The following is an 11353-nucleotide window of genomic DNA, read 5'->3' on the forward strand; positions in this document are numbered from 1 at the left end:
TCTTTATTCTTGTCATGATGGCTTTATGAGTGTTTTTCCCATGTTTCACAAATATTTGTATATGTTTTCAAAAGTTCAAAATCATATATTTATCTTTTATTATTAAATTAATTGCTCATATAAAATTAATTAATTAATTTTAGTGTAGGTTAAAAGAATTATTTCATATATTCTTTGTGTGAATTTTATTATTTGAATTAGTAAATATAAAGAAAATAGAATACATTGAAGGTAGAGAATTAGTGTACTTTTTTCACTAAAGCCAAGTAAATTCATTTCAAATGTTAAAGATTTATATATATCCATTTTACAAGTAATTCTGTGACCCATTTTTAATTTACTTATAATGAGATAGTGACAACAGAAAAGACAAAATAATAATCTATCATAGAATCCATTGGATCATAGGTTGGAAAAAAGCCTTAATAGTTAAGTGTGCTTGCTGCTCTTATTAAAGACCCGAATTTAGTTCCAGAACACACATCAAGCACCTCAGACCTCATAATTACCTGTATCATTAGCTCTAGGAGCTCTAACCATCCTCTTCAGACCTCTAAATGACTGAATGTACTTTTTAATTAATTTTTTTTTATGAAAGGTGTAGTTATGTTAGGCAAAGCTTCTTCTTGTCGAAACACTAGAAAAAAGATGACTATTTATTAGTCAGTATGCTGTCAGGTATTTTATGTTAGTCTGTTGATCATCCACCCAATGACATTTTTAACTCTATTTTTCATCCCTGTACAAATCTTCAATCCATGTCAAATAACTGAATTCTTCCTCTAAACTAGTCATGAAACATGATAAAAAAGGAACCAGGTGGTGGTGGCGCATGCCTTTAATCCTAGCACTCGGGAGGCAGAGGCAGGCGGATCTCTGTGAGTTTGAGGCCAGCCTGTGCTACATACAGAGCGAGATCCAGGAAAGGCGCAAAGCTACACAGAGAAACCCTGTCTTGAAAAAAACAAAAAACAAAACAAAAAAATAATAAAAAAGGAAGTCTGAAATAATAATAAAATGTAATCTATGATATATTCCTGAAGTTTTACTTAACCCTTCAACATCACTACATTCTGTATGTCATATACAATGGAGAACCAGAATTTATGCCTTTCTCTTTTCTGTTCAATATTGTCAAAATGGTGAAATTACCTTTGGTTTGTTTAATGTTCAGCACTGATACATCTTACTCATACTACAATTGTATTCTGCCTTCTAGGTTTAAATTCTGCACTATGCTGATTTGTGGTCTGATTTGTATGTATTGGCGATAACTGAGCTTTTGATATAACATTAGCTGGTAATCTTCACATTAACCTATTTTTCAACTGCTTCTAAAGAATTCCAATCTCCCAACCTTGAAGCCAGGCTGGCAATATTTAATAAGTCAACATGTAAAGAAATTTAATCTAAGTAAACAAGGAAAGTAATGCATACAGAAGCCAAAGAGTTGCATTTCAGAAATTACCTTTGCAATTACAAATTATAGTTTTACATAGCTGTGAATCTTCTTCAAAGCACAAACACATGATTAGAAAACTAGCATTATTTTTAAGATTATAAAGGTTAATACATCTATAATTAATTAAATTTGATGAGCAATTTACTCTTAGAGATTCTTAATTTTATTCTTTATGAAATAGTGTTTTACAGTTTGACATACTTAATTTTAAGTGATTAACAATAAAGAAATTCCACCTTGAGTCTCTTTTCCTAGCTGTATCTGACACATCTTCTTTAAGGGCTTACCTAGGTAAGTTCACATGACCCTCCCCTCCTTACACACTCCCCAAATCAAAGATCTACCTACAAACTCAAGGCTTGCATCAGCACTCACATCCTGAATGGTAGACCAGATCAGTGTCCATGTCCAACTGATTTTATTTTAGCTAAGCCAAATCTAACCTGTAGGCTATACCCCACCCACTCAACTGTGTTCTGTTTCAACCTCCTCTGACCATATCCAACAAGGAACTAACAAATGGAATCCACATGCCAAGATCTCATTGCAGGTGAAATTTTGGTGCATTCATTTTTTTATATTCACTTATAATATTCACCTTATTTTATTGAAAAAGGTTACTCCCTCATATCTGGCAAGGAAGTAAACATATTTATGTGTTCTATGTAACATTAGATAGAGATAAATTTTGGTCTCTTAAAAATTATTTGAATTGTGTTTCCCACCTGGCCATATGGAACAGTTTCTAATTTTCTAGTTATGCTGAGAATTTCTTGTAATTTCCCCTTACTAGAGCTTTTTATTTTCCATCATTTTGCTCTACACCTGTCTTACTAGATAATTGTTAAACTTTAGAAATTATTCTTTTAATACAACATACTAAAAATATAAGTGATATATCATTATTTATGAGACTTTTAAAGAATAGTAATAAAATGAGGTTTAAGCATATGTCATCCTATTATGAAGAAAAAAAGTTTTATTAGTTTAAATGGCTGTATTCTACAGATTTTGGATTAATTAAGGCACCTTGTACAAGCACTATCTCCAAGTTTTTTAACATCATCCTGTTATATATATGTATATATATCTCCAAGTGTGTGTGTGTGTGTGTGTGTGTGTGTGTGTGTGTGTCTGTGTGTGTGTGTGTGTGTCTGTGTGATGCATGCTCATGCCTTGCTAGGGTGATTGAATGTGTGTGCACTTGTATATGTAGGCCAGGAGTCAATCTGATGTGTCATGCCTCAGGTCCCCTCACCTTGTATTTTCTTGAGAGAGAGAGGATCATTCAGTGGGTTTTGGTAATCAAATAGACCCAATAGATGTTTCTTTAACTCTTAACTCTTTAAAGCTAATTTACCTTTATTTATTTCCCTTGAGTGCAAAGGAATGTCTCATCTCTGAATTATTAACAATCCTCTCCCACATTATTCAGAATTGTATCCTTTTGCACAATAGTAATAGTAAGTCACATTAAAGAAGTTGAACAGTTTTACCAGTTAGCTTAGCCAACTTTTCTTCAAGCAGTTAGTAGAATAGCTCACACAGAGATGCAGTTCCCTTTGCAATGTAACCAGGAAAGCAAAAAATGCCTACTTCCTCTTGAACACCACTTTTAATTTTGTTACAGTAAAAAGGTTTTGTGCAGTAATATATTTAAGCTTTCTGTCTGCTTCTATATAATCTAATTTTCATATACTATGCACAAATTTTAGCCACTTCATCAATGTCTTATTATGTTTTCTTTTACCAATGCAGTGACAGTGATTAATTTCCAAAGACTGGTAAACGCAAACCTTACCTTGGAGGAGATTAAAATGGTGCAGGGGACTGTGGAGGGCTGACAAATTTACACACATCTTAAGGTGGCACCACCCATAAACATTTAGAGAGCACTGTACAGAAAGAATAGAAAGTTTGCTCACATATTTCACTCCAATTTAATGAATAGTATCTGAGAGCCTACTGCATTTCAGCTATTAAAGCTGATGCTGTTAGCTGAAACATACAAGAATGTATGTTAGTGCATTTTCAAATAATGACTCAATATGAAAAGAAACACAAATATTTTACTCATTGAATTTTTAAATAAAATACATAGTTGTACTTAATTTTAATTCATGATTACCTGGTATGTATATATGATAAAATTTTTACCTCTCCATTAGAGGGAAATAATGTCATGGATGTAAGAAATTGCTGTTCATATTTTTAAGGATATATTTGTTCTTATGTTAGTGTGGCAACATTATTGTGTGCACGTTTTAATTGTTGTGTATATGTGTGTTTGTATGTGTATGCATGAAATATGTTTGACTGTATGGCATAATCTGCATTCAGAGACCAGAGTACTTCGTGTAGATATGCAAGTAAACTTTGGTTGTGTGGCAAATGGCTATTGCCATTAAGCCATATCACCAGTAACAAATTATCATAATTTTAAAAATATCTGTTTAACAAACATCTAAAATAAAACCGTATTCCTTATCTGGTGATTTCAAATTGAATACCTAGATCATCTATTATTAGATAATCTAACTGGAGTATACTGAGCTGGGGGATGTTTCATGGCATAACAAAGGAGCACCTTGCTGTCTGTTATGGTGGTGCATGCCTTTAATCTCAACACTTGGGAGGGAAAGGCAGACAGACTTTTTTGAGTTGTGATATTTTGTCATTCTTTCCTCCAGGATTTTTTTCTTGTTCCTCACTCTCCTGTCTTTGAGGTCATTTCCTCATTCCTCATTTCTATTTTCATGTCACAAAGAAACACATGAGACAAACACACATTATTTAAGTCCAACTTATTTAGTTTAACATTATGATATTCAATTCTATCTCCTTTCAAATTACTTAATTCCATTCCTCTTTATGGCTGAATAAAGCTCCAGCATGTATTCATAAATTTTCCCAGGTCTCACATGGCCCCTTGGTCCCTCAACCACTTATAAAATAATCATTCAGAGGTTTAATATTACTTATTAACTGTATGGTCTATGACAGGCCTCTTGCTAGCTAGCTCTTATAGTTTAACTCAATACATAACTATTAATCTATGTATTACCACATGTTCCATGGCTTTACCTGCATCCCATTATATGTTGCTCCTAGAATGGCAGTCTGGCATCTTGCTGTAGGCCAAAGCAGCTGATTATTAACCAATGGGAACAACATATATTGACAGTGTGCAGAAAGACATCCCCCACCACCAGTACACAATATATCACATTGTCCTTATTTATTCATTTCTTGTTGTCAGTCAGGCCTAGTTTCATAGACGGTTTACTTTCAATAATGTAGCAATACCATTGAAAACACAAATATTTTTGTGGTAATCTGGCCTCAAACACTTAGGGAAATACACCCAGAACTAGTTGGATCATGTGTATTGTCAATTTTTTGAAGAATTGACATACTGACTTCATGAGTAAGCTAAAATAAAATTGAGAAAAAAAGATAAAAGTTGTGAAGAGAGACATAGGAACATACAAAAATAATCTAAAATTTTCTTATTAATAAAATATACTTAAAATTACGTGAGTGTATCACTGGGTAATAAATGGCTTAGAGGTAAAAGTGACTGCTGTCAAGAATGAAAACTATAGTTTATTTTTCCAGAACTATATTGTAGAAAGATAAAATCACCTCCAGCTCCTCCCAGTTGACCTATAAATTCAATGTGCACATTGGAATGCACACACACACACACACACACACACACACACACACACACACACAAATGCATGCATGAATTAATGAATACTCATAATGAATAAAATGCAATATTAAATAAATTAAAGAAACAAAAAAGTAAAAATTAAGGCCTCAATCACTTAGTTTAAAATTAAATTAAGATTAAAATACTATACAAAGAATGAGAAAAAGAAAAGGGAAATGTTAATAAATGAACAAAAATGAAGAATCTATGGAGCAACTTTTTCTACACATAGTGTGCAAGTGGAGGGATCAAGGATGTTTGAACTTGGAGGCTTGAGTTTTAGGTTTCTGTTGAACCTTTACAAGGCAAATGCTAGATGCTTGTCAGAGTGGTCTTAACTTTACTGTCTCCTTTGCATACCAGAAGCCTGTGCTGGACATACTTAACCATGCAATCCATGAAATAGGTATGTTCTCATAACCTCCCAATATTTCCCAATTTTTAACAATTTAAAATTTATACTCCTCCACTGTTGGTGGGAGTGCAAACTGGCACAGCTACTTTGGAAATCAATATGGCTGTTTCTCAGAAAATTGGGAATCAATCTACCTCGAGACCCTTCTATACCATTCTTGGGCATATACCCAAGGATTGCTCAACCATACCAGAGAACACATGTTCAACTATGTTCATGGTACCATTATTTGTAATAGCCAGAACCTAGAAACAACCTAGATGTCCCTCAACTGAAGAACAGATTAAGAAAATGTGGTGCATATACACAATGGAGTACTACTCAGCAGAGAAAAACAATGACATCATGAAATTTGCAGGCAAATGGATAGAATTAGAAAATATCATCCTAAGTGAGGTAACCCAGACTCAGAAAAACAAACATGGTATGTACTCACTCATAAGTGGATGCTTGATTTAAAGCAAAGGATAATCAGACAACAACTCACAACTCCTGAGAAGCTAACTAGCAAGGAAGAGCCAAAGAGGGGTGCATGGATCACCCTGGGAAGGAGAAATAGATGAGATCTCCATGAGTAAACTGGGGATGAGGGGTGGGCAATGGAAGGGAGGGGATAAGGGATGAGAACTTAAGGGACTGGGATGGTTGAGCTGGAACAGGATTGGAGGGGGGACGCAATAAAAGAGATACCATGATAGAGGGAGATATCATGGGGATAGAGAGAAACTGGTGTGAGGCAATTTGTCAGGAATCCCCAAGGATGACCCCAGCTTGGACTACTAGAAATAGTGAAGAGGGTGCCTGAACTGAACTGGCTTACCCCAGTGATCAGACCGGTGAATAACCTAACTGTCATCATAGAGCTTTTCTCCAGTGACTAATGGAAGCAGATGCAGAGATCCACAGCTAAACACCAGGCAGAGCTCCAGAGTCCAGTCAATGAGAAGAGGGATTCTATGAGCAAGTGCATCAGATCATAATGGGGAAACCTGCAGAGACAACCAAACCCAACTAGTTCTAATTAAACTAATTCTAATTAAACTAATTCTAATTAAACTAATATACAAATGAAGATGAGGTATTTTTATTTTGCTCACTCTAGGTGTGACCAAACTTAAGTAATCCTTTATTTTGTATTTATCCACTAAAATTTCAGGTTATATTGGATGGGTGTGCATATTAAATAATATAACTCTGAAAACATTCAACAACTTTTGGACTGATAACAGTGAAGCTATGCATCCAGTGCCTAGTATATAAGTTGCGTTAGGTACTGTTTTGTGTATCTTAATCTGTATTACTCAGGACAAGAGTAGCCAGCCTGTATCTATCTTTCTAAGGTCATCACTGTCAAACTGCTGATAATTACATAATCACAAAAGTGTTTATTTTGGTTGTCATTCAGGGAAGAAAATAAAGTTTAGAAAATTAGTCAACAAAATACTATAGAGCAGGATCAAAATTATAAAGCCCAGAAATTAAAAAATAAGTCATATGATGGAGATAGTGTCTGGTTTTTTTTTATTGTCATCACATTGCATTATTTAAAATGCCTATTTTACACCAAAAGAACATGAAATAGAGAGTAGAAAACACTATCCATAAAGGAAAATTCAATTTATAGAAATTGCTGAGAAAAGTCAGAGATTGGACATAATAAATAAAGGCTATTCATCCACTTAAAAGATATAAGACTAAAATCAATACATGTAAAGAGCTCAAAACAGGAATAGTGTATTTCATTCCACAGTAATATTTACAAAAGCTTTCAAGTACTAAAACAAGGAAAATAAATGGATGTTCTCAAATTTAAAAAAATAGTTTATTTTAATTTTTACGTGCACTGGTATCTTGTCTGCCTGTATGTCTGTGTGAGGGTGCCAGATTCCCTAGAACTGGAGTTATAGAGAGTTGTGAGCTGCCACGAGTGCACTGGGAATTGAAACCAGGTCTTTTGGAAGAGCAGCCAGTGATCTTAACCACTGAGCCCAGTGCCTATCGTGGGACACCTTGCACAACCTTGATGTGTGGGGAAGGGCTTGGACCTGCCTCAATTGAATGTACCAGACTCTGCTGACTCCCCAGGGAAGGCCTTACCTTGTTGGAGGAGGGAGTGAGGAGTGAGTTGGGCGGGAGACTAGAGGGTGGGATGACGAAAGAGAGGAGGATCTGTGGTTGGCATGTAAAATGTATTTTAAAAATCTTAATAAAAATAGTTAATTTTTTAAGAAATCTCCGTAGGGGCCATAGAAGATTTGAGCAGACTAAAAACATATATCATCAAAGTAAATGATGGAGAATATTAGATCATTCAACACAAGAAACAAACAAAACTACCATAAATGAATAACGTCAGGTATGAATAGTACAGTATGAAAGTTAAAGTTGAAAGATGATAAAAGAACAATAACAACAACAACAACAACAAAACACTCAATAAGGGCCCCAATAACCTAAATGGCAGGAAGGACACATGTGTCAAAAATTCTCATTGAACTGTAGTCCAACTAGCCTAGTTCTTCTTTCCATTCACTTTCTACCTTCTAAGTGTGCATGAACATCCATATGAAACTAGGCAGCCTCCTCCTGCTCCAGGCCTCATGCATTCCTGAATGCTGACATGTCTTCTATGTCAAGATAGACGATGCTTCTCTAGAACTGTCAGTGAGAAGAAACATTTTTTTTTTCACTTAAATGATTTTTTGCTGGGGTATTTTATCACAACAAGAAAGTAATTTGGTCACACTCCCAGTAGCTCTTAGATGTGGCAGCACTGGCAGCAGTCAGCTTGTTATATTATGATGTTAGAAAAAAAAGTACTGGGTCACGCTCTTGGCCAAGTCGTCCTTATAAGCACTGTCTCTACTATTCTCTGTGTCAGGTAGGTCATGTGTCTACATATTTCCACAACCTTCCAAACCTCTGATAACAACTGGAGAATAGTTCAAAAAATATACCAAACAAGTATGCGTATAGGGGAAATCAAACATCTTATGAATAATGAAGACACAAATCTACTTGTAGAAATGAAAAAAAAATCTGTAAACATATTAGTATATGAAAAGAACAATATGAATGTGGTTTTGTTTTTAACTTTCCTCAGTTATATTAAGAGAAAGCATTACATAAACAAAGAAGTAAAAATAAGTAAAGATGAAATTTCTGTGCCAATATAGGAAAGCACGAAGGGTAGAAAATTTTGATTATCAGCCACATGAAGTAGAGATTAATAAAACTGAAATTTTAATAAAATATTTATTGTAATCCCTATGGAGCTGAGAGTAAGGTGAGAGAAAAATTAAAGTATTATGAAAGATACCTATAATAGATATTTTTAAGTGTTAAAAGAAGATAATCATAAATGAGTATGGAACATGAAAGATAAATTCACAAATAAATGAGCACAACACTTTCAGATGCAAGCTTTATATAATAATAAATTAATTGGAAGTAAATTTGCCATTCCTATTAAAAGAGAGGAACTAACAGAATGGAAAAAATTAAAATACATGATCCAATTTGAGGCAGGGTAAAAAATACCTATTTTCACATCTACAACATATTAGATTAAATGTGAAAGGTTGGTAATGAAAAAGAGATAAACTATCTAAAATTATTAGTTAACACACAAAGTATTGAAATTATCACAGCCCCCCCCCCCCCCCCCCCCGTGCCAAACCAGCATGCATTCCTGGTCCTGGAGAACTCTCAGGCCACTGCTGCCAGTGAAGCAGGTGACCTAACTGAAGATTTTCACCTCTCCCTCCTGTCCTCCAAATCCAATCCCCCATTCTTAACTTCATCTCTGTATCAGACAAATTGCTGCACCCGTTTCCATCCCCATTTCCACTGGATAACACAGCTCTTCTCTAATCTTCCTCCCAGATCATCCTTTTATCCCAGCCCCCAATGCCTGTAGAAAATCTTCGGAAACCCACGAGCCAAGCCTGCCAGAGAAGAAAGTGGGCCATCAAATCGGGAAGACAAGTTTCATATCTTCATTCCCCCTCCTCTCCTTCATATGCAATCTCCAAGTTTAATTCCCACCTGTTGTGGCTTTTCCTCATTCTCTGCCCCTATTCTCGGGGGACTAATCAGATCCTGGTGAAACACCCTGTTTTTCTCCCTCCTACAGACCTCTTGAAGGTCACCTTTCCTCATTCCTATGTGTCACCACCCAATACCTAGAAACTTATTTTACCTGGATGCCCTAGTGGCCACACATAGTAGGATCCCAAAAATCCCTACCAGGAAATACACAGGTACCATATTGTCCTAAGAAACAGAGATGGCAACAGAAACCAAGGGAGAAAAAAACTAACTCAAAAAAAAAAAAAAAGACCAGATATCAGAACACAGAATTATAGTCATCATAAAACCAGATTTCTAGACTCCAACATAAAACCAAAATCAGTAACAACTATAACTATGTCTCCATTATAACCCAGCAAGCTACCATAATAGGTCCCATGAAATACAACATAACTGAAACAAGACCTTAGTGAGTATGAAAACAAGGCCTTTATGAGGATGACAGAGGTCCTTAAAAGGGAAATGAATCAATCCCTTTAGGGATTGTGAATACACAAATAAATAAACAGTGGAAGGAAATGGAAAGGAATAAAAAAAGAGCAATATTTGAAAGAGGAAATAAAATTAATAAAGAAAACCCAAACAGTGGAAAATATAGAAACGAAAAATTTGGAAACTCAAACAGAAAATTGAGAGACAAGTTTCATAAACAGAATACAAGAGGTGGAAGAAAGAATTTCAGGCATTGAAGACATAAAAACACCATGAGAGGATCAAATTTAATAATAATTGGATTGAAAAAATAAAAAGATACCCAGGTCAATTGCCCAGACTATATATTTAACAAAATTATGGAATAAAACATAATTAACCTAAAGAAAGGGGGTACCTATTAAGGTACAGGAAGCATATAACACAAAATAGAATGTACCAGAAAATAAATTACCCGCAACATATAAGAATCAAATTACTAAACCAACAGAATAAAGAAAGAGTATTAAAGGTTGAAAGGGAGAGAAAAATCAGGTAAAAATAAAGACAGACCTATTAGAATAACACCTGATTTCTTAAGAGGAATTCTAAAAGCGAGAATGGCTTGAACAGATGTTCTATGAATGTTAAGAGACTACAGATACCAGCCAAGATTACTATTCCTGGTACAACCTACAATCCCAATAAATAGAGAAAATAATATACTCCACAATAAAACCAAATTTAAATAATATCTACCTGTGGAAAGACAGTGGATAGTAGGAAAAAACTACAGAGTTAAATCAGCCTGTATACTTTAAGGATGTGCTGACCTCAGAATGGAAACCAGGATATGTGTTACACTGGGGATGATGTTTTGCTTTTGTTTCTACAGAAGAAGAAAAGCTATGGATACCATCAAAATTGATAAAGGTTCAATTTGAACAAGAGAGACTCCTTAATTAGAAGAGGTGACAGTTCAACAACCAGTATGACCATCCAATTTAAACTAACTTATACCACTAATAAATGCTTTTCATTTAATCAGATATAACTTGTCAAATGGGAACCTCCCCAAAGTTAAGCTTGGGGAAAGGTTTTTGTTTTTGTTTTTTATGAGAATGAAGGCTAAGGAATCTGAAGAACACTGGACAAATGAGACATTTGAAGAAAAATGACAAATCATCTAGAAAAAATGTCCCAAGGAAAAGAGTAAATTGGCATATTGGTATATCACATATAAAACTTCATAAAT

Source organism: Peromyscus maniculatus, chromosome 2, assembly GCF_049852395.1.
Source record: "Peromyscus maniculatus bairdii isolate BWxNUB_F1_BW_parent chromosome 2, HU_Pman_BW_mat_3.1, whole genome shotgun sequence".
Lineage (NCBI taxonomy): Eukaryota > Metazoa > Chordata > Mammalia > Rodentia > Cricetidae > Peromyscus > Peromyscus maniculatus.